The sequence below is a fragment of the Pinus tabuliformis genome, chromosome 8 (assembly GCF_031772625.1).
Source record: "Pinus tabuliformis cultivar Carrire ecotype Pingquan chromosome 8, CPIR1, whole genome shotgun sequence".
NCBI classification, from domain to species: domain Eukaryota; kingdom Viridiplantae; phylum Streptophyta; class Pinopsida; order Pinales; family Pinaceae; genus Pinus; species Pinus tabuliformis.
In genome coordinates this window covers 1721326269-1721351416 of record NC_142294.1, presented here as the reverse complement: position 1 = coordinate 1721351416, position 25148 = coordinate 1721326269, and the positions used below count along the sequence as shown (strand labels likewise).

General features: G+C 42.0%; 1 long non-coding RNA gene and 1 pseudogene across 1 annotated transcript; one reads left to right on the top strand and one right to left on the bottom strand.

The window, feature by feature from the left end:
- Positions 1 to 233: 233 nt before the first annotated feature.
- On the bottom strand, positions 234 to 1440 carry LOC149242940 (uncharacterized). The gene is made up of 3 exons (XR_016245750.1): positions 886 to 1440; positions 759 to 797; positions 234 to 661 (listed from the first exon to the last, which is right to left on the bottom strand). It is a non-coding gene; the product is annotated as an uncharacterized LOC149242940 (long non-coding RNA).
- Positions 1441 to 21940: 20500 nt separating this feature from the next.
- The window catches only part of LOC149242939 (amino acid permease 3-like), a 35811-nt pseudogene continuing 32603 nt past the window's right edge, over positions 21941 to 25148 (top strand).

Genomic DNA, 25148 nt, shown 5'->3' with positions numbered 1-25148 from the left:
AAATAGCACAAAAGAAAAATAGTTATTTATTTCCAATTTTATTCACATAATGCCATTATTCTTCTTTATAAGCCATGGATCATGGAGTCGGGATTCGAAATGGTCAGTCCTGAACCCTAATTATTTGGAGGGAAAAAGAACCAAAACGCGTGTGGAGATGGAAGTGGAAGTGGAAGTGGAGGTGGAGAGATCAAACGGAGATGGAAAAAATAGGAGCGAATACATAAAATGTCTATCTCAAAGACATTTTTTATAATTCCATTAAATCAAATATATACATTTTACAGAAAAGAAAGCTGAGATAAAAATCTCGTCCGAATTTACAAAACTCAGAAATATAAAAAATAATGTCGCACATCATGGTGAGGTATATAATCAATCCCTTGCCTAAACCTATTAATATGCAAAAATACGACAATTTAATATACATAGGAGGCATGGTATCTAGTTCCATGGCTATATGAGCCAGCAGAGAAATTGAACTGTGAAGCAAAAAAATTAAGAAAGAACTCAGTCCGCCTAAACCGCATAACCTTTTCCAAAAGTAGAGGAGGGCAGAACTGACCTGAACAAGTAGAAAAAGGTTAGTAGGCCGAAGGAAGTGCTGACTCTGGATTGACTTCGAACGGAGATGACTATGCAGACATGTGAATGACAATTCCTGCAACCATGAATATGACAGAAGAGAAATTGCATCACAAAAACGGATTACGAGCTATAGGAAGAGAAAATGAAACTGTAGAAAACACAGAGGTTACCTGGTGAAAAGAGGGGCTTGGTTAACACCTCTGTCCTTTCTGTAAGAGTCAGAAAACCGTTAGTGGTGAAAAATAGGTACAACTAAAATATATTCAATAGAAATTTGAATTGTGAATTCGGGAGTACCTGTACACCCACGCCAAGTACCGACGGCCTCTCCAAGACAAATCTCCAGATTGGTAAATGGAACCATACCTAAAGTAATCAGGTCAAGCACGAGAATAAAAATTAAGTGAGGAGGAGGTAGCCGCACCAATTGGGATGAAAAAGAAACCAACTGCTAACTATTTCCTTCGGGCCTATGACAGTGTCATTCCAGTGTGACATTGATGATGCAAGGAAGGTTCTAGCACCATAATGTGAGGCCTTCCTGCTATAGTAAGCAACGTAGCTCACCAAAAACCTGTTAAGATGCTTCTGGGTTCACTGTGTGCCGCGCAGAGTATAGCCCATCTCCCAAATGGTAAGAGGGAACTTGGATTAACAGTTTAGGGTTCGAGTTCTTTCCAGTCCCACCGTTGGATCGATTCGATCCATCCTAGCCATCCAAAGGTATCAAGAAAACCATGAATGGGCACCCATGTGATGCGCACATGACATTCAGTGAGCTGGTCTAGAGGGATTGGCAGCTAGTCCTTCCGGGTGTAAAGTGTCTTGCGCTTTTGGGACTTGGTGCGGTGGAACTTGTATTACGTACCAAATAAATTCTAAGCTTAAGGAAACACACCTTTCAAATATACAGTCATGCATCGACTTAAATAAGTTTATAATAAAGATCAGAAGGATTTATCCATGAAAACCTCGGAAGATACGCGCCCAATGGTGATATCCGACCAGAAATTATATTATCCAAAGAAAGGTTGCGTTAATAAACATTGAAGGGTAGTTCAACCTTATAAAGTAAGGGTAGTAAATAGAAAAAAACCATAGCGTTGCCAAAAGAATTAAACCCATGGATCGAGCCATCTCTGATTGAAAATATCACAGTAAATCCTCTTGCGGTTATAGTTGTCATTTACAGTAGAGGAAAGGCCTAGTGTCATGCCCCTACACCTGGGATAGTCTTCCAACCACTTATAGCGAGGTGCGGCACCACCGAACACTTTCTTTTCACCAATACTTATGTTCGTGGACTACGCCTACTTTCACTTTAACATTACTTAGCTTGTGTTTCGCAACCAAATAAACATAAATTTATCCTTTATACCAATGAAGCCCATACTCATTCATTATCCATAGCAATTATAACAAGAACGACAACAATTGCAACAGTATAAAGGGGAGGGGCAACTCCCCGTAATGTGAGTCTTCCCGAATCAATATATTATATAATCATCATTTTTACAATGTACAGACTAAGTCCTTGGGAAACCCCAAATTTACACTTAGCCAAATTTTCACAACTTCGGCAAACTCGGTTGCCCATCTCGTCGGCACCTCCGCACGGTCGCCGCACGACTCTCCAACCCGTCGTTCACCTCATCGCACGTCTTCGCCGGTTCGCTCTTCGTTTGGTCGCAAACCCTCAAACCGTGTATCCCTGCCCACACGCAGTCCCGCTTGCCAACTCTTGACAGACGCCCAAATCGTGTGCACAACACGTAGTACCGCCTGCCCAACTCAACGACCTCTGGTTCCAACCTCCGTCTCACCTTCGTGCGCACTTGCACGGTGGACGAACGCTCACCCGAGTCGCCAAGACACCCACGCCAAGTCGCCGCACAAACGCCTCCGCACAATACACCCGGACACGCCTTGCCTAACGCATCGACCTCTCACCAAGAGCGCTCTCACCAAGTGCGACTCACCAAGAGGAGCGCATGAGGTATGCGCTCATCCTCCTCTTGAAACTGCGCACTAGAACTCTCCTCCAAGAGCGAAGATAGAGTGATCTGCATTGATGAGTTATGAGCTCCAACGCTCAAGCATATATACATGTTTTAGTGTGTGGGTGGGCTGCCCAGCCGACTGCCCACACACCCCTCTTGCACGCCATACTCAAGTCGGCCTTGGGCTCTCCCATAGGTCGGCCAACCCCTTGCACAGCCCTTCAAACCATGGTATAAACCACTGTTCATCCATCGCATTATTTCCCAAGTGTCGCAGGTTTCGTCGCAAGGAGCTCGCAGAAACGTCGCATTTTCTCCGCACGCCCGGTTCGTCGCACCCGCCCGTCGCACCGTCGCACGCCCGTCGCGCGCTCGTGCACGGTCGCCCGGCGCCCAACCGCACCGCAGCTCCAAGGACCTTACATCCTCCTCCACCTGAAATCGTTGTCATCCTCGACAACATACCATCTCGGTAACCATCCACCAAGATCATCAATATCCATGATGTCAACTCCTCCACATACTGCAACCATCATCGCAACATATGTAGAACCACCGTCTCCATCATGTCTCGCCCCGGCAACCATCTGTCACCAAGATCACCATACCAAGGTATACACCTCATCGGTATGTCATACATCAGAGATCATCTCAATCCATGATCATCGACCACCCTGTCACAATCTCCACATGTTGCCCCACCATGGAAGGTTGGTCCCTCCATCCAAGCTACATGTCCACTGCAACATCCCGTGTCGACCTCATCATGTGTCATCATGTGAACTGCTGCCATGATACTCCAACACAATGCTAACACATCTCTGCACATTGAGCTCCCTCATGTTTGAACTAGTCGGATGGCCAGTCCAACTGTCACGCTCAATCATGAGAATGCACATCCTCATGCCACCATCAGTTGTTCCTCAAAGCATCCTGTCACATCCTCAACTCGATCAAGAATCCATCTCCATACAAGTGTAAGCCATGCTCAGGTCCATGAAGTAGTCCTCATCTCATCTGCAACATGTTGTCCAAAGTAGTTGAGTCTCGGCTCAACCCATGCCCAAGTCAAGGCATCATCATCATCGTAACTCCATCACTCCAAAGTGTCTCATATCGATCCTCTACATCAAGTCACTCTTCCAAGCCATGCCCATACATGTACTTTGGAAGTATGCATCCCATACTGCATCAAAGTCTCCTGACCTCAGCTTCTCAATGCATTAGATCCTCTAAGTCCACCATATAAGAAGTCCCTAAAAGTCACAACAATCTCATATCATCATGAGCTCCACGAGTCATCTCCAACCAACATCTCCATGTAGTAGGAATGCTCCATAATCTGCTCACAACTCCATCCAAGTCCATGGTCTTGTTGTACAAGAGTGCACAACCTCTCCATCAACTCATAAGTAATAAGTCTCCATGTCACACCAGCAAATCCATCTGCACAACATCCCTGCCTTGGCACTCTTCCTTGGATGTCCATGACACCTCTACAAGTGCTCCCACACAATGTCCCTGCATAAGACTGCCATGCTCCATGCCTCCAACCTGATGTCCATGACTAAGTTGCCCATGTAGTCCAACCAAGTAGACCCATCACAACAATCGGTCATCCTCATCCAAGTCTACAATCTTCGGTTTAGTGAACTCGGTCACCCAACCATATCATCATGTCATGAGTCCCTCCATCATAGCTCCTCCACCAAAGTGTCCACCAAGACTATCTCTTGGTCTCGGCCATGAGAAGTCCACCCAAGAGTGTGCCCTCCAATCTGTCCATGAGTCATGCCGGGCACTTAGCCATGTGGCTAAAGCATGACCCATTCATCCACAATGATCATCATGTTCCTCCCTTGTCAAGGGCCTTTGTACCTTCTACCATAAGGTCACAAACAACCCCAACAAGTCCTGCAACAATCAACAATCCTTGTTCTTCATCATCATCATGAGGCTCTTCCTCATTCATCCATGTCTGCAAACTGCACGATCCTGGTCCAACTTGATCATCCTCAAGTTCATCCTCCATCATGGTCATGTCTGCAACATCCTCAATCATCACAACTTCCGCTTCCTGGTCAGCACAATCTGCAACTTCATCTTGCTGCATTGTCCAACCAAGTTGAAGAAGTTCATCTTCAACAGTCTTCTCCAAGACTTCAAGTTCCTTTCGGATCTGGGGCTTCTCTTCCTTCAACCTCTTCAACCTGTATAAGGTAAGCAAGAGCTTCCCTTCACCTTCTCCCAAACTTGCCATGCCTTGTCGTTTAGCTTGGCTCAAGCACTAAGCTTCACCTCTGCTAAACCGTTCACCAGCTTCACCAAGTTCCCTGCAACCATGAACCGGCCCTTGTCTCACTTGTATGTGAAACTAGCTTCCTTCACCTGCAAGTACCTGCTTCCACTGTCACTTCGTCACGAGCAACCCTGCTCACCAGCTCCAACCGAGCTATGATACCAATTGTCAAGTTGTGTATCAGCTTCAAACCTTCACGAGCAAACCTTACTCTGATACCAATTGTCACGCCCCTACACCTGTGGTAGTCTTCCAACCGCTTATAGCGAGGTGTGGCACCACCGAACACTTTCTTTTCACCAATACTTATGTTCGTGGACTACGCCTACTTTCACTTTAACATTACTTAGCTTGTGTTTCGCAACCAAGTAAACATACATTTATCCTTTATACCAATGAAGCCCATACTCATTCATTATCCATAGCAATTATAACAAGAACGACAACAATTGCAACAGTATAAAGGGGAGGGGCAACTCCCCGTAATGTGAGTCTGCCCGAATCAATATATTATATAATCATCATTTTTACAATGTACAGACTAAGTCCTTGGGAAACCCCAAATTTACACTTAGCCAAATTTTCACAACTTCGGCAAACTCGGTTGCCCAGCTCGTCGGCACCTCCGCACAGTCGCCGCATGACTCTCCAACCCGTCGTTCACCTCGTCGCACGTCTTTGCCGGTTCGCTCTTCATTTGGTCGCAAATGCCCAAACCGTGTATCCCTGCCCACACGCAGTCCCGCTTGCCAACTCTTGACAAATGCCCAAATCGTGTGCACAACACGTAGTACCGCCTGCCCAACTCAACAACTTCCGGTTCCAACCTCCGTCTCACCTTCGTGCACACTTACACGGTGGGCGGACGCTCACCTGAGTCGCCAAGACACCCACGCCAAGTCGCCGCACAAACGCCTCTGCACAATACACCCGGGCACGCCTTGCCCAACGCATCGACCTCTCACCAAGAGCGCTCTCACCAAGTGCGACTCACCAAGAGGAGCGCATGAGGTATGCACTCATCCTCCTCTTGAAACTGCGCACTAGAACTCTCCTCCAAGAGCGAAGATAGAGTGATCTGCGTTGATGAGTTATGAGCTCCAACGCTCAAGCATATATACATGTTTTAGTGTGTGGGTGGGCTGCCCAGCCGACTGCCCACACACCCCTCTTGCACGCCATACTCAAGTCGGCCTTGGGCTCTCCCATAGGTCGGGCAACCCCTTGCACAGCCCTTCAAACCATGGTATAAACCTCTGTTCATCCATCGCATTATTTCCCAAGTGTCGCAGGTTTCGTCGCAAGGAGCTTGCAAAAACGTAACATTTTCTCCGCACGCTCGGTTCGTCGCACCCGCCCGTCACACGCCTGTCGCGTGCTCGTGCACGGTCGCCCGGCGCCCAACCACACCGCAGCTCCAAGGACCTTACACCTAGGGTCTAGGTGGGTGTCCAATCATGGTGGATTAAAAAAAAAGTTGTAACATAATTGTATGTCTAATATCAAGTAAAGTATGTGCTATGTTCATTCTAGTATTAGTACACAATATTAACCCCTTCACCTTGGTGATAAGAAATGAACGCTAAGAATCACATAAGTTCTATGGACTATGGTTCTTAAGTCAAAAATTGTAGATTGGAATCATGAATGAGTAATGGCTATACATTACTAAGATCTTACCAAAACCAATAAAATTATTATATGAGCCTAGGGTGGGGTAGCCCAATATCAAGCTCACTGAGGCTTATAGTAGGACTAGCATAAAGGTAACATAGTAGAATGGGGTGAACTGAATACAAATCCTTATCGTTCTAGCCAATAAGCACAAATGGATTAGATAGTGCCTTAAAAAAAATTATATAGCCAAGGTAACAAAAATTGGACTTTCAAATAAATAACATTATTCCAACTTACAAAATTCTAAAGCATCAAAGAAAATAAAAAACTAAGTTGATAGACACTAGAACTTTGAAAAACAACACTTTACAATTTCAAATAATGTAGGATATTTGTCATTTTTAATTCTAGTTTCAAAGGTATACATAGGAGAGTAAAGTGTGAATTTGTATCTTTTAATATAAAAATATATTTGACATATTGAGGCTTGAATGTGGTATTATATATATATATATATATATATATTTTATTACTATTTTTTATGTGACATTAGTTTTTTTAATATAAAAAGTATGCTAGATGGTATAGTGTTTTTGATATAAAATTGAGAGGAAGAACTTTTTATTTGAAAATCTCCCCACCAAAATAAATTAAGGAATATCTCATTTTTATACACTTTTTCTGTTCCCTCGAGAGGAATGCCTTTTTCACTAAAAACTCCCATAAACCTCTCATGTATATTTTAACATAGAACCACATTCAAGTATCATTAAATCCAAAAAAATGAAAACTCCCATAAACCTCTCGTGTATATTTTAACATGGAACCACATTCAAGTGTAAGTAAATCCAAAAAATTAAACCTCTCAAGCGTAACATAGAACAACATTCAGGTATAGTAAATCCAAAAAAAATAGTTTTAACACAATCTATGGTTAAACATTTTGAAAATATCAAAAAATTTAGTTATAATGAAATAATTAACGTTAATCACTTTGAAAAATAAAAGAATTTAATAATACTTTAATAATTCTAAAATTAACAATCTAAATTTCAGTAAAGTATTTAATGTGCATTTTTATTTTAAGTAAAATATTTAATATAAATACCACAATTCAAAGTCTCCATTATACTCATCCCTCATACAATCAAATAACAGTATTCATATCTCTAGAAAAATATGGCTCTTGTATACAATTTGAAAATATCAAAACATTTAGTTATAACAAAATAATTACATTTTTATTTTAAATAAATTATTTAATTTAAATACCTAGATTCAAAATATCTATTACTTAATACAAATACAAATATTATACAAATATTTAATTAAATATTGATTATGAGCACACTTGCCTATAATTTTTTTCATGAATAAGACAACAACTTTACATCTGAATTGAATATTATTTATATTTCCATATTATGTTCTTTGAATATGCATTAGCCACATTTAACTTTATCCTTTCCCATAATTATAAACATATTTTATTATTAGCAACATTTAACTTCATCCTTTCCCATCACTGTAAAAATATTTTATTATTCACACACACACACACACATATGGAGATGAGAATACTAAGAATGAGTAATTGTTAAAATATAATGTAATTGGGAATTGAAAGAAAGAGGAGTGGCTCACACATTATTTTCACGGTTTTCATTGAATTATTTTGGTAAACTCCATCATTTTGAACGTATTCTAGCAATTGTAGCCCCAAGCAAAGGAAAAAAAGTGGTCAGACATGTTGAGGTTTGGAGGAGGTCTAGAGGAACATAAAGGGAGCATCATGAGCTCCCAACTCAAAGAAGGATAGCATCATGGTTGATACACGCAAAGGCACCTCGACTTCATGCGTAATGACCCCTCCCACTCCTACAGTGTTGTAGATAGAGGATAATGCCACATTCACTTGCAAGGATCGAAACATGTTTTGGGTGGTACTAAAGGAATTTTTTTAAGGAAAAAACCTTATGAAAAATCCAAAAATGGTGAAGCCCCTAAGAAGGGAGATCTGTGTCCCCGTTGGTCCCTTTGTTTGCGGAAACTCGCCATGGAGAGATGTTTATTGGTTATAATTATTATTTTAAAGATTAATAAGTTGAACGGTTAGACAAATCAAGATTTGGTTGACAATTAAAACAGTGAGATCTAAGGGTGGAAGAACTCTCAATCGTCTAACAATAGATTTGATGGTGCAGTAGAGTGGAAAGTGGCAACTTAGAAGAATCTCCCTAAAGAGCCTATTAATAGAATAATAATTCTCTCTATATATAACTTACATTTTTGGTTATTAATATTTTTTTAAATGTTATATATCAATTCCATATTAAAAATGAAATAAATGACACATACTCCTTACAATAAAAAATGATAATATAAGAAAAAATTAAATTTAAATTATTTTGTTATTTCTTATGAACATTGAAATATCTTATGTATGAGTAACAATAAATATTTGTGTTCTGAATATATTTTTGTTTTAACTATTACATGTCGACTAAACATAGAATGAATTACAAATTTACATATCATGGAGCATCTGTTATGCTCTTAACCTGCAAAATGATACCCAAATACAGAATATGCGAAGAAAAGATACCCAGAACACAGAATAGCAATGATTTTATTATTCAGAGAGTAATGCTCACTTGCCTCTTCGAGGGGGCAACCTCCAATAGAGCAGAGCTCGATTACAAAATAAGACACGGTGCTCCTCGTAGGGAGTCTCTATCCTTTATATATGACTCATACATGCAACACCACGGGCCAATACCATGGGTTTTATTAATACCATCTATCTAATACTACGGCCCATTTGCAACTAACTGTGGTCCCGTCATTAATTGCGGATTAACCACTTACAATTATTAATATGGGCTTTATTGACTCTTGACTACGACGTGATCCCATTACATAAATAAGGGGGTTAGGGTGGGACCCTAACATGCCCTCCCCCTTAAGACAAGCCTTGTCCTCAAGGCTGAAGCTGCGGAAACTGCTGAAGAATAGTGGCTGGCTCCCAAGTTGCATCTTCCGGAGAGGTGTCTTTCCATTTGACGAGGACTTCCTTAATCATGCGGCCGCGTAGTTGCTTGTCTCGTGTGTCTAGGACCTGTTCGGGTTGAAGCCAGATGGACCCTTCTTCGTCTAATTCAGGTAGACTGGTCTGAATTCTGCAATTGTTCCCAATCAATTTCTTGAGGCATGAGACATGGAAAACTGGATGGATTTTTGCAGTAGGTGGCAAGGCCAACTTGTAAGCCACTTCTCCAATGCGCTGAAGTACTTGATATGGTCCGTAGAATTTGGGAGATAGTTTCTGACACCCCTTGTCTTTGAGTGATGTTTGCTTATATGGTTGTAGCCGTAAAAAGACCTGATCCCCTTCTTGAAATTGGTTCTCTGAGCGATGCTGGTCTACCTGTTGCTTCATGCGGTTCTGAACTTGATGAAGATTCTCTCGAAGATGGGCGAGCATGGTTGCGCGGTGTTGTAGGAGTTGATCCACTGCTTGTACTTTTGAGCACCCCTTGAGATATGAAGTAGGTGAAGGCGGGAGTTGACCATATACTGCTTCATAGGGAGTCATTTTGGTGGTGGCATGATAGTTGGTGTTATACCACCATTCAGCCAGAGGTAACCAATATACCCAAAGGTGTTGCTTTTCTGAAGTGAAACACCTAAGGTAGGTTTCTAGACATTTGTTAACGGCTTCGGTTTGACCATCTGTTTGCGGATGATAGGAAGTACTGAGTTTTAGTTGAGTGCCTTGTATCCTGAAGAGTTCCTGCCAAAAATTACTGGTGAATATCGGGTCGCGATCGGACACAATAGAAGTGGGCATGCCATGCGATTTGAAGATCTGATCCATGAAAGATTGAGCGACCAAAGTTGGTGTAAACGGGTGTGGTAGGGCGCAGAAATGAGGATACTTTGACAGCCGGTCCACAACCACCATGATGACTGACTTGTTCCCTGACTTTGGAAGACCTGTAATGAAATCCATAGAAACCTCCGTCCAAATTGATGCCGGAATGGGCAATGGTTGTAATGTGCCTGGTGTGTTGACGGTTTCCCCTTTGTGGCGTTGAAAGACATCGCATTCTGCTACGAAAGTAAGGATGTCCTTTTTCATGCCTGTCGAAAAAAATGATCTTCTGGTGTGAGCATACGTCTTCTGAAAGCCCGAATGTCCTGCAATGGGAGATGAGTGCAATTACGCCAAAATGCGACTTTTGAGGGTGGATGTTGGTGATATTACGACTCTGTCCTTGTAGCGAAGAATATCATCCTGCCACGAGTAGCCCTTGGTGGAATTTGGATTTACCTGCAATTGAGAAATGAGTTGGGAGAGCCCAGGGTGTGAAAACCATTCCCTGCGAGCCTCTTCAATCCATTCTGGAATGGGGAGGGAAATTGCTAGCAGAGTACTTTCCTCCTCAAATTGGCGAGATAATGCATCTGCTACACTATTGTCTTTCCCTTTCTTGTAAATGATCTCATAATCATATCCCAGCATTTTGGCGAGCCATTTATTTTGTTGTGGGGAGGATAGGCGTTGCTCCAAAAAATATTTAAGACTGTGATGATCTGTGCGGATTTGAAAACGTCGCCCCAATAAGTAAGGTCGCCAGGTCTCAACTGCATGTAAGATGGCCATCATTTCCTTCTCGTAGGTAGATTGGCCCAGATTCCTCCCACTTACTTGTTGGCTTGTGAAGGCCAAAGGTCTCCCTTCCTGCATTAAGACCACCCCAATACCTGTACCCGAAGCATCACATTCAATTACAAAAGATTTGGTGAAGTCAGGTAGTGCTAAGACTGGAGTGGAACACATGGCATTTTTTAGATCTGTAAAGGCCTGCTGTGCTTCCTCATTCCAGAAGAATGAATTTTTCTTTAGGAGTTGGGTGAGGGGCTTTGCTATGCGACCATAGTTGCGGACAAATTTACGATAATAGCCTGTGAGACCCAAAAATCCTCTCAAGCTCTTCAAGGTCTTAGGTTGAGGCCATTCCTGCATTGCCTGGATATTTTTGGGGTCCACCTTGACACCTTCACGCCCCACAATGTGGCCCAAATACTCTACTTCTGCCATGCCAAACGAACACTTGGACATCTTGACAAATAATTTATGCTTTCGGAGCAGTTGCAAGAGTAGATCTACATGCTGAAGATGTGCGGCCCAAGTGCAACTATAGATGAGGATGTCATCGAAGAAGACAAGGACAAATTTCCTGAGATATGGTTTGAGAATGTGGTTCATAAGGCTCTGAAAAGTAGATGGGGCATTACAATTACCAAATGGCATGACCAGGAATTCATAATGGCCTTCATGAGTTCTGAAAGTAGTCTTGGGAATGTCGACTTCCTTCATGCGAATTTGGTGGTAGGCTGAGCGAAGATCCAGCTTAGTGAAGAATTGAGCCCCATTGAGTTCATCCAGCAAATCATCAACCACCGGGATGGGAAATTTATCTTTTACTGTCAACTTATTAAGGGCCCTGAAGTCAGGACACATCCGCCACTCCCCGTCTTTCTTGAGCACCATGACCACTGGGGATGAATAAGGACTAATGTTGGGACGAATGACACCTGCTTCCAAAAGTTCCTTGATTATTTTTTCTATTTCATTCTTTTGGGTGAACGGATATCTGTATGGGCGCACATTTGGGTGTTGGGCCCCTGGAACCAAGGTGATGCTATGATCATGTTCCCCTCGCGAGGGTGGAAGCTCATGAGGCTTGTCAAAGACCAGCAGATGGTTATTTAAAATCTGTTGCATCTAAGGATGAATTGGCAGAGGCTTGGTTTCGACTGCCTAGATGGAATTAAATTGAGCTACAACTCCATGATTGCCCTTTTTTAACAATTTTTCCATCCTATGCGAGCTGATGATAGAGGGGGCTCCCGCCTGGAGTCCACGGAGGGTATGTGTGTAGTTGTTCTGCTTAAAACTCATATATAACTCCTTGAAATCCATTGTGATTGGCCCAGGAGTGCGGAGCCATTCAGCGCTGAGGACAATGTCGCAACCCCCCATGTGTATGGCAAACATGTGGGTTTTCAACTGATCATCCCCCATTTGAAGTTTGACATTTTCACAGTGGCCTTCACATTTCATTGTGCCTCCATCCGCAATTTGTACTTGGAAGTTAGAAACTGCTCGTACAAAACAATGCACTGCTTTTGCGACTTTTTGATGGATGAAATTATGTGTACTTCCACTATCAATCAAGACTACTACTGGGCGATGTTTAATAAAACCTCTGATTTTGAGAGTTTGAGGGGAAGAAATCCCTGCCAAAGCATGCAACGAAATAACTGGTTCGTCAGAGACATTGTCCTTTTGGTTATCTTCTTCTAGCGGCTCATGTTCCTCAAGTGGTGGATCTTCCTCTGTTGAGCTGTAGTTAGTGGCATCAATTTGAAAAAATTTGGGCTCCTTGCATTTATGGCCTGGGGAGTATTTTTCATCACAATAGTAACATAGGCCTTGCTTTCTTCTTTCGGTCATTTCCGCAGGTGACACCTTTTGGACCTTAAGTGTTTGAGTCGTGTTGTGAGCCTATGGGGGGTGACCTTTAGCTGAGAAATTTGGGCGACTGTATTGGGCTGCTAATGCACGTTCCACGTTACGAGCTACCTTGCAAGCCTCCGTCCATGTGGGAGGGTGGTGCAGTAGGACTTGGGCTTTGATAGCTTCTTTAAGACCGCTGATAAAACATTCTGTGTAGAACACATCTGAGAGACCCCAAGTGCGGAAGGCTAAGGCTTCAAAAGCTGTAATATATTCATCCAGTGTACCAGTCTGTCGGAGCTTAGTAAGACGACCCAAAAAACGATGATTCCTGGTCAAAGCGGTCTTGAAGAGCTTTGGTGAATTTGGTCCAAGTCCTAAAAGGTCTAGTGCAACGTTGATGCCATTCCTACCATTGCCACCTTTCATTGTCCAAGTACATGCTCCCCAACATAAGCTGAGTTTCATCATCGAAGATGTGATTCAGTTTGAAATACTGCTCCATTTGTGCTATCCATGCCGATGGGTGAGAACCGTCAAATTTATGCATATCCAACTTGGGAGGTCGCTGACTGGGTTGTTGGTGGGTGTGCCAGACGTGAGGAGAGTGGCTAGACTCACCCTCATTGTGTTCATTTCCATTATACGCCTCCTCGTTGGCTTGCTCCTTGCCCTTCGGGACTATTTTCTTGACCATGCTACATAGTCCGCTAAGCTGAATGTGGAGGTTTTGCACTGATTCTTCAAGTTTGTCCATCCTTTCATTGGCCATCGCTTGAGCTCTAGTTTCTACCATACACCAACCTGATTTTTTTATTTTTTTTTAAATTGGGACCGCCTAAAAAAAAAATTTCACTAAGAAGTGAATGGTACCACCGTGCTCAGCTCGTCGTCCTGATTCTGATGGGCTAGATCACAAATAAGCGCCCCGAAAGATCTCAGACTTCTTCCTTATCAATACTGCAGTCGCCAAATCCTCAAAATGTCAATGCGGCCAAAAGTCCTGCGAAAATTATACCCCGGTATACGAACCCTTCACAACGACTCCGATCTGAGAGATCTGAATGGCGGATCTGATAGCTCTGGGCGGCGGAACAGACTGCTTCTGCGGATTTGATGGATCTAATAGATCGGAATAGCTGATCTTTGAACTCGAGACTGCGGGACTGATGTCTGCTGCTGCTGCACCCCTTTGCACAAGCGGATTTGGAAGAGATGATGTGTGATCCCCCGATAGAAAAGGGAACTATGGTTTTGAGGAGTGTCAGGTACTACAAATCGCAATATACATAAGGGTCTGGCAGTAGTACTTGGCCCAATGTTTCAGGGCTCTAACTAAGGAGGATCGACCGTACCCTTAGCCGTACAACCCGACTACCCTATCGTATGGGCGAGTAATCTCTCCGAGTGCTGTTCTCGGTGTACTGTAGCCGCAAGACGGCCGACGGTTTATCTATGGCGAGGTTTCAAGGGAGCCTAGGGGGCTTCCGATATACCCAGAGGGTACGTGGAAGACAGTCCGTGTGCGGTTCTGTCTAATGCACTACTACTCGAAGGGGTACCCACAGGGGTTACAAGGGAGTCCAACAGACATGACCACCTCTTGTATTTCCTGCGTGCATGCCTCCCCAAATCCGCAGGTTTATGCGCTCAACGACAGATCCCGTGGTTTAAAGACGCCGGAACACGTCTCTAGCCAAAAAAAATTTTTTGCTAAGAAATGGAGATCCCACCGGCCCTGGAAAGTGCTCTGATACCACTTGTTATGCTCTTAACCTGCAAAATGATACCCAAATACAGAATATGCGAAGAAAAGATACCCAGAACACAGAATAGCAATGATTTTATTATTCAGAGAGTAATGTTCACTTGCCTCTTCGAGGGGGCAACCTCCAATAGAGCAGAGCTCGATTACAAAATAAGACACGATGCTCCTCGCAGGGAGTCTCTATCCTTTATATATGACTCATACATGCAACACCATGGGCCAATACCGTGGGTTTTATTAATACCATCTATCTAATACTACGGCCCATTTGCAACTAACTGTGGTCCCGTCATTAATTGCGGATTAACCACTTACAATTATTAATATGGGCTTTATTGACTCTTGACTATGACGTGATCCCATTACATAAATAAGAGGGTTAGGGTGGGACCCTAACAACATCTCAACTCCATATTAAGTAGTGAAAGAATTACATATCTCCTCAATATTAAAAAGTAAAATAGTAATGTGGAAAGAATTACATATTTCTTTAACATTAAAAAGTAAAATACAATTTTTTTCTTTATTTTCAATTACTTTATTTATATATAAAGTATATGTAAAATTAAGGTGGAAATTAAAGTATTGTTGGATTTTGTATCTTAATGCCCAACTTCTCAAATAATCTAATTTATTTGAGATATACCTCTCCGTAGAGGCTAGATATAAGTGATTGGAGACTTCCACCATTATTTATAGTTAACATTAGTGTTTTTTTGTTATTATTATTTTTTTAATTTGTTATTGTAAATACTATTTTATAATTTTTAAATGTAACATCACATGACAACAATTCTCCCCATACCCAAGTATAAATCACCCCTTGAACCAATCAAAAGAATTTAAAATATAAACATTGTTAAATATGGAGATAGGGGTGCATTATACTTATTAAAAATGTATGTAAGAGAAATAATGTAATAATTTTATAAAATATAATAATTAAATAATTAAATTTAAGAATATGATAATTTTCTAAAACATATTTACTAGAAATAATTGGAAAATAAATGAGCCACATCGATTTGAAAATGGGGTTCTTAGGCTTCTTGTCTAACTTACAAGAACCTCTCCTATTTCCAAAGCTTTAAATTTTCCCAAGTCTATTTGATCAACCAATGCGGAAATAAGAAATGCTTGAAAACATGGGTGTATGCTTGTATTTGTTTTCAGTTGATTATTTACTTTAAAATTTGTTGTTTGTGCTGATATGGGAAGGTACTTAAATTGACATATAAATGCATATGACAGTAGTTAAAGCAGCAGTAAAAACAAACACATAAGACGACAGTATAATATGGAGTTCACCCTGATATCTTGGGCTACATCTCCTTGAGCTCTAATCAACTCGATTAGGCTCTCTAGGATTATGGCAATAGTTCTTTTACAAGTGCCTACATTTAACTCCAATGTTTTATACATGAACATTGGGCTCAAAACACCATCTTATCCCTTGGCTCTTGGAGCTCTTTGGCTTTCTAGCTCTGGCTCTTGCTCTGGCTATGGCTCTGACTCTAGCTCTGGCTCTGGTTCTGGCTCTCAGCTTTCACTTCTGGCGCTCGCTTTGGCTCTTGGATCTGACTGTGGCTTACCTAAGCTCTTTCGCTCGGCCTTCTATATGCCTATGTGAGTCACTCGACTTCCAAGCAACTCCAACAACAATATGCTGCTGTCAATTGAGCTCTCTGGCTTTTCTACTCAACCTCCGAGTGACTCCCCATACTCTTTGCGCATTTCGCATCTTCTAGTTGTACCCTTTTTTCTCTCTTTTTTTTTACTCTCTGTCTGTTCATGGCTCTTAGAACCATTCTGTTCCTCGACTGTTCGTTTCCTCTCTCGGCTCTTTGGATCACCTGCCTCTGTGCTGGAATTCCCTGCTCTACGTCATCATCATTGTAACGCTTCACAGAGAGGTGGCCACTTGTCTCCTCACAAGCTGAGCCAGCTCTTCCTCAAATGGTTCGTTACTTCGGTTACTCTGTGAAATGATTCATCCGCCAACTCAGCGGTCCAATCGGACTTCAACCTTTATGTGTCGAAGCTTATTTTCTCCGTCGAATCTGGTTTCCCATCGGGTGCAATCTCTGTCGTTAGATCTGGGGCCTCCAGATCCTATGGTTATCGCTCTTATCGCGCGGTTGACTTGCTCGGACGTTAGCCCGCGATGAGAGCAGTTTTCTCTCTCATCCGCCGAACACGCGTCAATCACCGTATGGCATTGCTCGTTCTCTTGACAAACCCACGTACCGCCCAAAACGCTTCCGATATTCTGCCGGTTTTTTAGTGCGGGACCCGCCTGTCACTTTAGCGCTTTTCCCACAGTTTTAGGGTTTTCCTTGTGACCGTGCGCTCGGGGCTTTTCCTTCTCAAGGGGTTTTGCCCAGCGATGCGCGATTAGCGGCATCAGAAACAGCCTCCGTTTTCTGGTCTGAGTCTCCTAACTGCCATTTTTGCGCCATGCACAGTCCCCATGGGCCATCGGTCAATGCGCTTTGACTGAAGGTCCTTGTTGCTTTGTGCTAGCTGCAAATTGTCGTTGTTCAGAGGTTATTTCTGATAGGCTTCGACCTCCATAAGACTTTAAACTTCGGTATGAGCTTTTACAGAGTTCGGCTAGCTTTAAGAGAGTTTAAGGATCCAATTTTGGATCACGCCTTCCCACTAAAAGAACTTTTGTTCCACCAAAAGGCTGATATACTAATATGAGCAGTAAATGAGAGTAGCAACACCCTCTTCTTTCAGCCTCCCTACACTTGCCTTTTCATAGTGCCTCTGAGCCAAAATATCTGACCACTTTCCTTCTTGGATGGGTTGGTCGTCTCGGGAAGAATGGTTTTCCTCCTTGACTTCATGTAGAACTTCTGCTGTGAAGTTTACAGAAGGTAGTTTGAGCTTCTTTGCCTTGATCCTTGATCCAAGGTGGCTCAAACAAATGTGAAGTACATCTGCTCCACAAAACTTTCATTTGTACCTATTTGAAAAGCTGCCAACAACAATTGTTAACAACAATAGGCATACAGACAACAACTTCATGGGCTAACTCCTGCTTCAACAAAGAAACAGATTTCACATCTTGTGAACCCTTCCATGTCTTACATCTGCATACAAATGATTAGCTAGATAACAAGCCAATAAAACATGCCTTTACAACAAATGACCCTTCAAGTCAAGCATGTAGGAAAAAGACCTTTAGGACTCTTTTCCAAAAGATGAAACACTTCATCCTTATCTCCATTTTAGAAACCAAGTTAACTTCTCCCAAGCCAGCATCACATGCATCTCATGCTCAGGCATGCATTCCATCTTTCAACTTTCGCTTAAGTACACTGTACTTTCGAAGCTGAAATGAACATACTGTTGCAACAATAAAGTGAGTTTCCTACTCAACTTCTTTCTATTTACCATTTGGTAAGATCCTACAACTTGCATTTATTCCACAAAGAAATGCAAACAGATGCATCACTAGACATGCCGCCTTAATTGGATAAGAATTATAACCATCTCTTACCAATCCATTTCAAAGGTCCCTCCTTTGTTTGCACATCAACATCAATATGTGAATCATCCTGAACCACATCAATCTTGGAATCTTTATTTCCATCCCTGCCATTTTCTTTTTCCACCTTCTCCTTTAGCTTTGGTGGAAGCAACGTTGGATTCAAAGTCCAACACCTTTCAGCAATATGCCCTTGCTTATGGCAGTAAGTGCAACACACGTGCATCCTTTTGACAACATGATTTGCCTTGTCCTGTGGACCTTTGGCTACTTGCTTCCTTTCCTTCAAAAGTTTCCTATATGTGGCCATCCTCTTCCAACATCTAGAAACATAATGGTTATCCAAACCACAAAAGGAACATGCAATTCTTTTTCCATGCTTTTCAAAATCAAAAGGAATGTGTTTAGAACCAGATTTATACCTGCCTCTTTCACCTTTATTATCTTCATGAGGAGGTGAGACAAATGAAGAAGTAGCTCCCTTTGGAACACTATCACTTTCTTCAAGGCTGTCAGAGTTTCCACAAATCTCTGGTTCAAGTATGTGCTTCTGAACACCTGCATCATGCGAATGATGTTTCAAGCTATTGCATTCCTCCTGAACACAATCCTCACACTTCTAAAGTAGAGGACCTGCAATGAAACTCCTTTTTGGAACTATTTCAATGGCCTTCATGGCAGCTTTGGAACTCTCTCCATAAGACTGTCCATAGCCAAGACCCAAATACTTAGGCCTTTCCTCAACCATTATTGGCTCAACAATACCTTGTGCATGTTTGCCCAATCCTTTTCCTTCGTAGCCCATCTTGGACATTAGCTTGGAACCTATGCCTCTGGTATGTTTTTCAAAAGAACCAATATAAGCATTCTTAGAAGAATTTGAAGACAAACAGGAATGGTTTACCTCTTCTTCAAGCTGATACTTGGCCAAGGCTTCTTTTGCAACAAAGAGTTGTGACTCCAGCTCATGCATCCTTTTCCGGTTCATACTTGCAATATGAAGTTGCCTCTCCATTTCTTGCAATTTGTCAGAAAGCTTCTGCTTCTCTTCCTCCACGGAATTCAACTGCTCTCTAAGTATGCTGCTCTTCCTTCCATCCTCATACATTTCTCTCACCATATCCATCGTGGTGGACAAGTCTTGCTTCATGTCTCTATTAAAGGAACTTCGGGAGCAAGAAGACTTTGAGAACTCACTTGTAGAAGTTGTCATTTTCAAAATGCACAAAAGAACTTCAAACAATATTATTAAAGAGCTTATCTAGTAACCTCTTACAACAACCTTTTGTGCTTCAAGGATTTCCCTGAGCTCCTCTGGGATAGAAGAATGCCTTCAACCCTTCTTCCTTCTTGTCCTTCTTGGACTGAGCTATCAATAGCTTTCCCTTCACCTCTGCAAACTCAAACAATAGTCAGTCTGCAACCAAGCATACAATCGATGAGGCAATCAATCCTTGACTGTTAAAGAACCTTTTAGACAAGCAACCTTTTCCCTGTCAATCAATCATTATGTTACAACCTTCTTCGGAGGTGGGGTTAATCAATCTTAAGCTCTGATACCACCTGATCTGAAAATGGGGCTCTTAGGCTTCTTGTCTAACTTACAAGAACCTCTCCCACTTCCAAAGCTTTAAATTTTCCCAAGTCTATTTGGTCAATCAATGCGGAAATAAGAAATGCTTGAAAATATGGGTGTATGCTTGTATTTGTTTTCAGCTGACTATTTACTTTAAAATTTGTTGTTTGTGCTGATATGGGAAGGTACTTAAACCGACATATAAATGCATATAACAGTAGTTAAAGCAGCAGTAAAAACAAACACATAAGATGACAGTATAATATGGAGTTCACCCTAATATCCTTGGCTACATCTCCTTGAGCTCTAATCAACTCGATTAGGTTCTCTGGGATTATGGAAATAGTTCTTTTACAAGTGCCTACACTTAACTCCAATGTTTTATACAGGAACATTGGGCTCAGAACACCATCTTATCCCTTGGCTCTTGGAGCTCTTTGGCTTTCTAGCTCTGGCTCTTGGCTCTGGCTCTGGCTCTTGCTTTGGCTGTGGCTCTGACTCTAGCTCTAGCTTTGTGGCTCTGGCTCTGGTTCTGGCTCTCAGCTCTCGCTTCTGGCACTCGCTCTGGCTCTGGCTTGCGGCTCTCTGCTTTGTCTTTCCTAAGCTCTTTCACTCGACCTTTTATATGCCTTTGTGAGTCGCTCGACTTCCAAGCAACTCCAACAATAATATGCTGCTATCAATTGAGCTCTCTGGCTTTTCTACTCGACCTCCGACTGACTCCCCAGACTCTCTACGCATTCCGCGTCTTCTTGCTGTACCTTTTTTTCTCTCTTTTTTTTTTTTTTACTTTCTATCTGTTCGTGGCTCTTAGAACCATTCCGTTCCCCAACTGTTTGTTTCCTCTCTCAGCTCTTCGGATCGCCTGCCTCTATGCCGGAATTCCTTGATCTGCATCATCATCACTGTAACGCTTCATAGAGAGGTGGCCACTTGTCTCCTCACGAGCTAAGCCAGCTCTTCCTCAAATGGTTCGTTACTTTGGTTACTCTGTGAAATGATTCATCCGCCAACTTAGCGGTCCAATCAGACTTCAACCTTTATGCGCCGAAGCTTATTTTCTTCGTCAATTCCGGTTTCCCATTGGGCGCAATCTCCGCAGTTAGATCTGGGGCCTCCAGATCCTACGATTATCACTCTTATCATGTGGTTGACTTGCTTGAACGTTAGCCCGCGATGAGAGCGGTTTTCTCTCTCATCCACCGGACACGCGTCAATCACCGTATGGCATCGCTCGTTCTCCTGACAAACCCGCTTACCTCCCAAAACGCTTCCGATATTCAACCAGTTTTGGAGCGCGGGACCCACCTGTCTCTTTAGCGCTTTTCCCATGGTTTTCGGGTTTTCCTTGTGACCGTGCGCTTGGGGTTTTTCCTTCTCGAGGGGTTTTTCCCAGAGATTTGCACTAATCGTGCATTAGAAATAGCCTCCGTTTTCTGGTATGAGCCTCCTAACTACCATTTTTGCACCATGCACAGTCCCCATGGGCCACCGGTCAATGCGCTTTGACCGAAGGTCCTCGTTGCTCTGTGTTGGCTGCAAATTGTAGTTGTTCAGAGGTTATTTCTGATAGGCTTTGATATCCATAAGACTTTAAACTTCGGTATGAGCTTTTACAGAGTTCGGGTAGCTTTAAGAGAGTTTAAGGATCCCATTTCAGATCACACATCCCCAAGAACTTTCAAAGATTAAAGTCTAAATATTCATTACCTTTTGAAAGCTAGAGTTTAAAATTCATTTATTAATCGAAAGTGACGATTATAATGAATTTTAAATATATTAAATAAGGATGTCAGATATTTATCAAGGACAAGCTTCTCTAAGGTCCATAGCTTCTGAAGGACAAATTACCAAGGGCCCTACATATCCTTCCATCATAGGAGGTCACCGAATGCGTATAGGATTGTACCTGTAGAATCGACAAGCTGAATCCTATATGTGATCTTTCGAATAGAAACATTGAACCTCCCTCATAACTTTGCATCGCAATCTCAATCAATGATAAAGTTTCACTCCATACTCAACAATTTTTGTAAATATATATTATAGAAGAGAGTCCATACATTGCCAATGGAAGCTGCCATGAACAATAGTGTGAACAACCATTATCCAATGAGGAACCAAACAGTAGATATCTCCCGATTCGGAATTGTGTCATCTCCTTTCAATACTTTATACCATCTTCTTAGACTTTTGTCATTTATCAGGTCGGTAATCTTTTATTTTCTAGGTTAGTGTTTTCTAGTTTGGTCATAGTGATGCAATGAAAATCGTCCAGATTCTAATGTAAAATCTTTTTGTGAAAGAAGGTGTTTCAACTTTCCAATGGGCTTTCCTCATTTATATGTTAAGGCTATCGTTTAATGGTCGGGATAATGTGTCACCATTATTTTATTTTAATGAGCTTAAGTTGATTGCATATTAGGACATCCAATGGATATGGAACAAAGCTAGTAGTTGATTTTGCTAATTTTTCTCTATATGTTTGGATGCTTGGAACTTGCACTACATGAGGAGCATAATGCATTTCCAAATTATAAATTCATTCAAAGATAAATTTGATAAGTTGCTTCCTTATATAGCTGTTATAAGATTTCCAATAATTTTGGAAGCTTGCGTATAATATTTGAGTATGCAGGCACGCTATGGACCACAGTGGCTAACATTCTCACAACTTTGATCAGAGCAGTGTTAGTTGTGCCATGGGGTGTTGCGCAGTTAGGATGGATTGTGGGGCTTATAGCCATTAGTATATTTACGTCAATGTCATTGTATTATGCTCTTTTGCTTGTGGATTGTTACAGATCCCCAGATCCAGTCTCGGGGCTTGTTAGAAACTGTTGTTACACTAATGAAGTGCAAGCGAATCTCGGTGCTATACCTTTCCATGCTTAGATTGATTCAAATTTTCCTTCGATAGGGGAGAGCCACCAATGCTTTACCACCTCCACGTCAAGCGGCACTAATGCCACGATGGCACCCTCGCCCGTCGTACAACACGTTTCCACCGCATGCATCCACCTGTTGCTCGTATATAGCCACTGGTTCAACATGTTAACTTGGGGTTTAGGGTTTGTAACGACATAGTGTTTGTCGCTTGCCTTTTGCACAGTTCATTTATGTTTGGGTCATGTTGTTGTTTGTTTGCTTTGCCGGGTAGTTACCCGCCGCTGCTCCAATGGCGGTCACTGCCATAACAATCCTCAGTGATGTGGGTAGTGGTTTCGGTGATGACGATAGTGGTTTATGGAGCAACAAAGATGGTCATGTTGGAGGTTGTTCGGTTGTGTTCATCCATTTTGTCTTGTTTTTCGACTATTTTTTCTTCCCCATCTAGTGGTATGGGCTCGTTATTCATCTGCATTCCTCCTTGTGGCGGATTTGGATCAGCTTAGTGTTGGACATGGATTTTTGATGCTCCGAAGGGATTTTTCAGGTTTGTAGGTAAATTTGTGAGCTTGAATTTCACATTTTTCCTACCGTTTTGGGGATATCTAACCATTTTTGATGCTTTCTTGTAGGTTTTTACAGGTTCTTGTAGTCTAAGCTACGATTTTTGGGACATATGGGGTTCCTGTGGCTTTCTGGCATGGAGAAAGTTGATGAAACAACAACTGGATGACTAGAAGGTAGGACACTGTCCTACCAACCTGAATACCTATGTTTTTTAACACATTTAGCTGAATTGGATTATTGTGCCTTTGTTATGCATGTGTATGTGTTTTCAAACACCTTCACCTATGTGGCTTTTGGCTAATTTTTTGAAATTTAGTTTCAACTCTGTGGGTATTATGTGGGTTTTTAGTTTTGTGGGTTTTTGGTTGTGGGTTATGTGTGGGTTTTGGGTTGTGAATTTTGTGTGGGTTCTCAGTTTTGTGGGGGTTTTGGGTTGTGGGCTTCCTCCATTTAGATACCCCTCTCTTGATGTGCCTGGCCACCTCCTACCTCAAATGAAAAAAATCTTAACTGAATGAATTACTAACAGATGTGGTAGCGTAGGCAGCAGCAACTGGTTAAAATGTGTAGTTTTCCTAAAAAACAAAGACTTCCCTTTTTTGGTGAAGCCAACAAGCTAATGACCCAATGAGGGGGATTCTAAGGGGAAGGACCATCTCCTCGTTCTGGGTTCCTGATTGATGAGATATCTCCATATCCTCGATCGTTCCTAAAATACTTAATATATTTTGGAACCTCAAATGAAAAAAAGCTTTGAAGATTTGGCTATATATATATATGTTGGATTGTGTTATATTCTTTCCACGACTAGCCCATGTAGTTAACCGGGGGGTGGAGCCCCCCCTTCGTTGTGCCGATTGTGTAGCGAGGGGAGTTACAGGGGGTTTGAGGGGTATAGGTAACCCCACTCTATGGGGTTCAGGGCAGCGGCCCAGAAAATTTTGGTTTTGGACCCTATGTTAGGTTGGGCGGACCTACGTATGGTTTTCTGCATGTTTTTCGCACATGGTTTTGGACGCGATGGTCTTCGGTCCATGGTTTTGGATGCGATGGTTTTCGGTCCATGGTTTTGGATGCGATGGTTTTCAGTCCATGGTATTGGATGCTTCGGCATGTATAAATATGTATTGGAACATTGAAAGGAACATAATGAAAAATCAAGCTTGTAGTCCCGGTTATGGGATCCAGGGGAAAATCTTTATGGATATGTGTTTTATGTGTTATTCTCTTGCATTGTTTATTTTATGTGTTTTAGAATTCGTATGCAAGTAATTTTTGTACGGGGTTAAAACGTACAATATAACCTATGTTCACAAGGGTTCGAAGGAATAATTGTCCACGGGGTCTTGAACTTCTTGAACTCGATGATTGAATACGTGTAAGGGGAAAAGATTTTATTCGAAGATTTTTTGGCTGCTATATTTCCTTTGCAATGATGCTTCATCTCTAAATCATTGGTTTGCTTGAGATTGCTTTGAATGCTTTGTACATAGTGTAGGAAATCACAAACAACCATCCTTTGGACTTGTTCTGCCATATGCCTCAACTCCCAACACCACTATAGCCATCCCCTGTGTTTTGTACAAGTCAAAAACAACATCAATATGCCATGTACCTACAACCATTGCTTATCAGCGTGTGAATTATATGTTAATTGTTTCTTGGTTGCAGTGATCATAATAAGAATGAGAAGTGCTTCATATCCTTTAACTTTTGAATAGTAGAGTGTGTTCTACAGTTTTATGTTTTGTTAATTCATTATAGCCACATAAGAACACACACACACACACACACATACACACACACACATATATATTATATG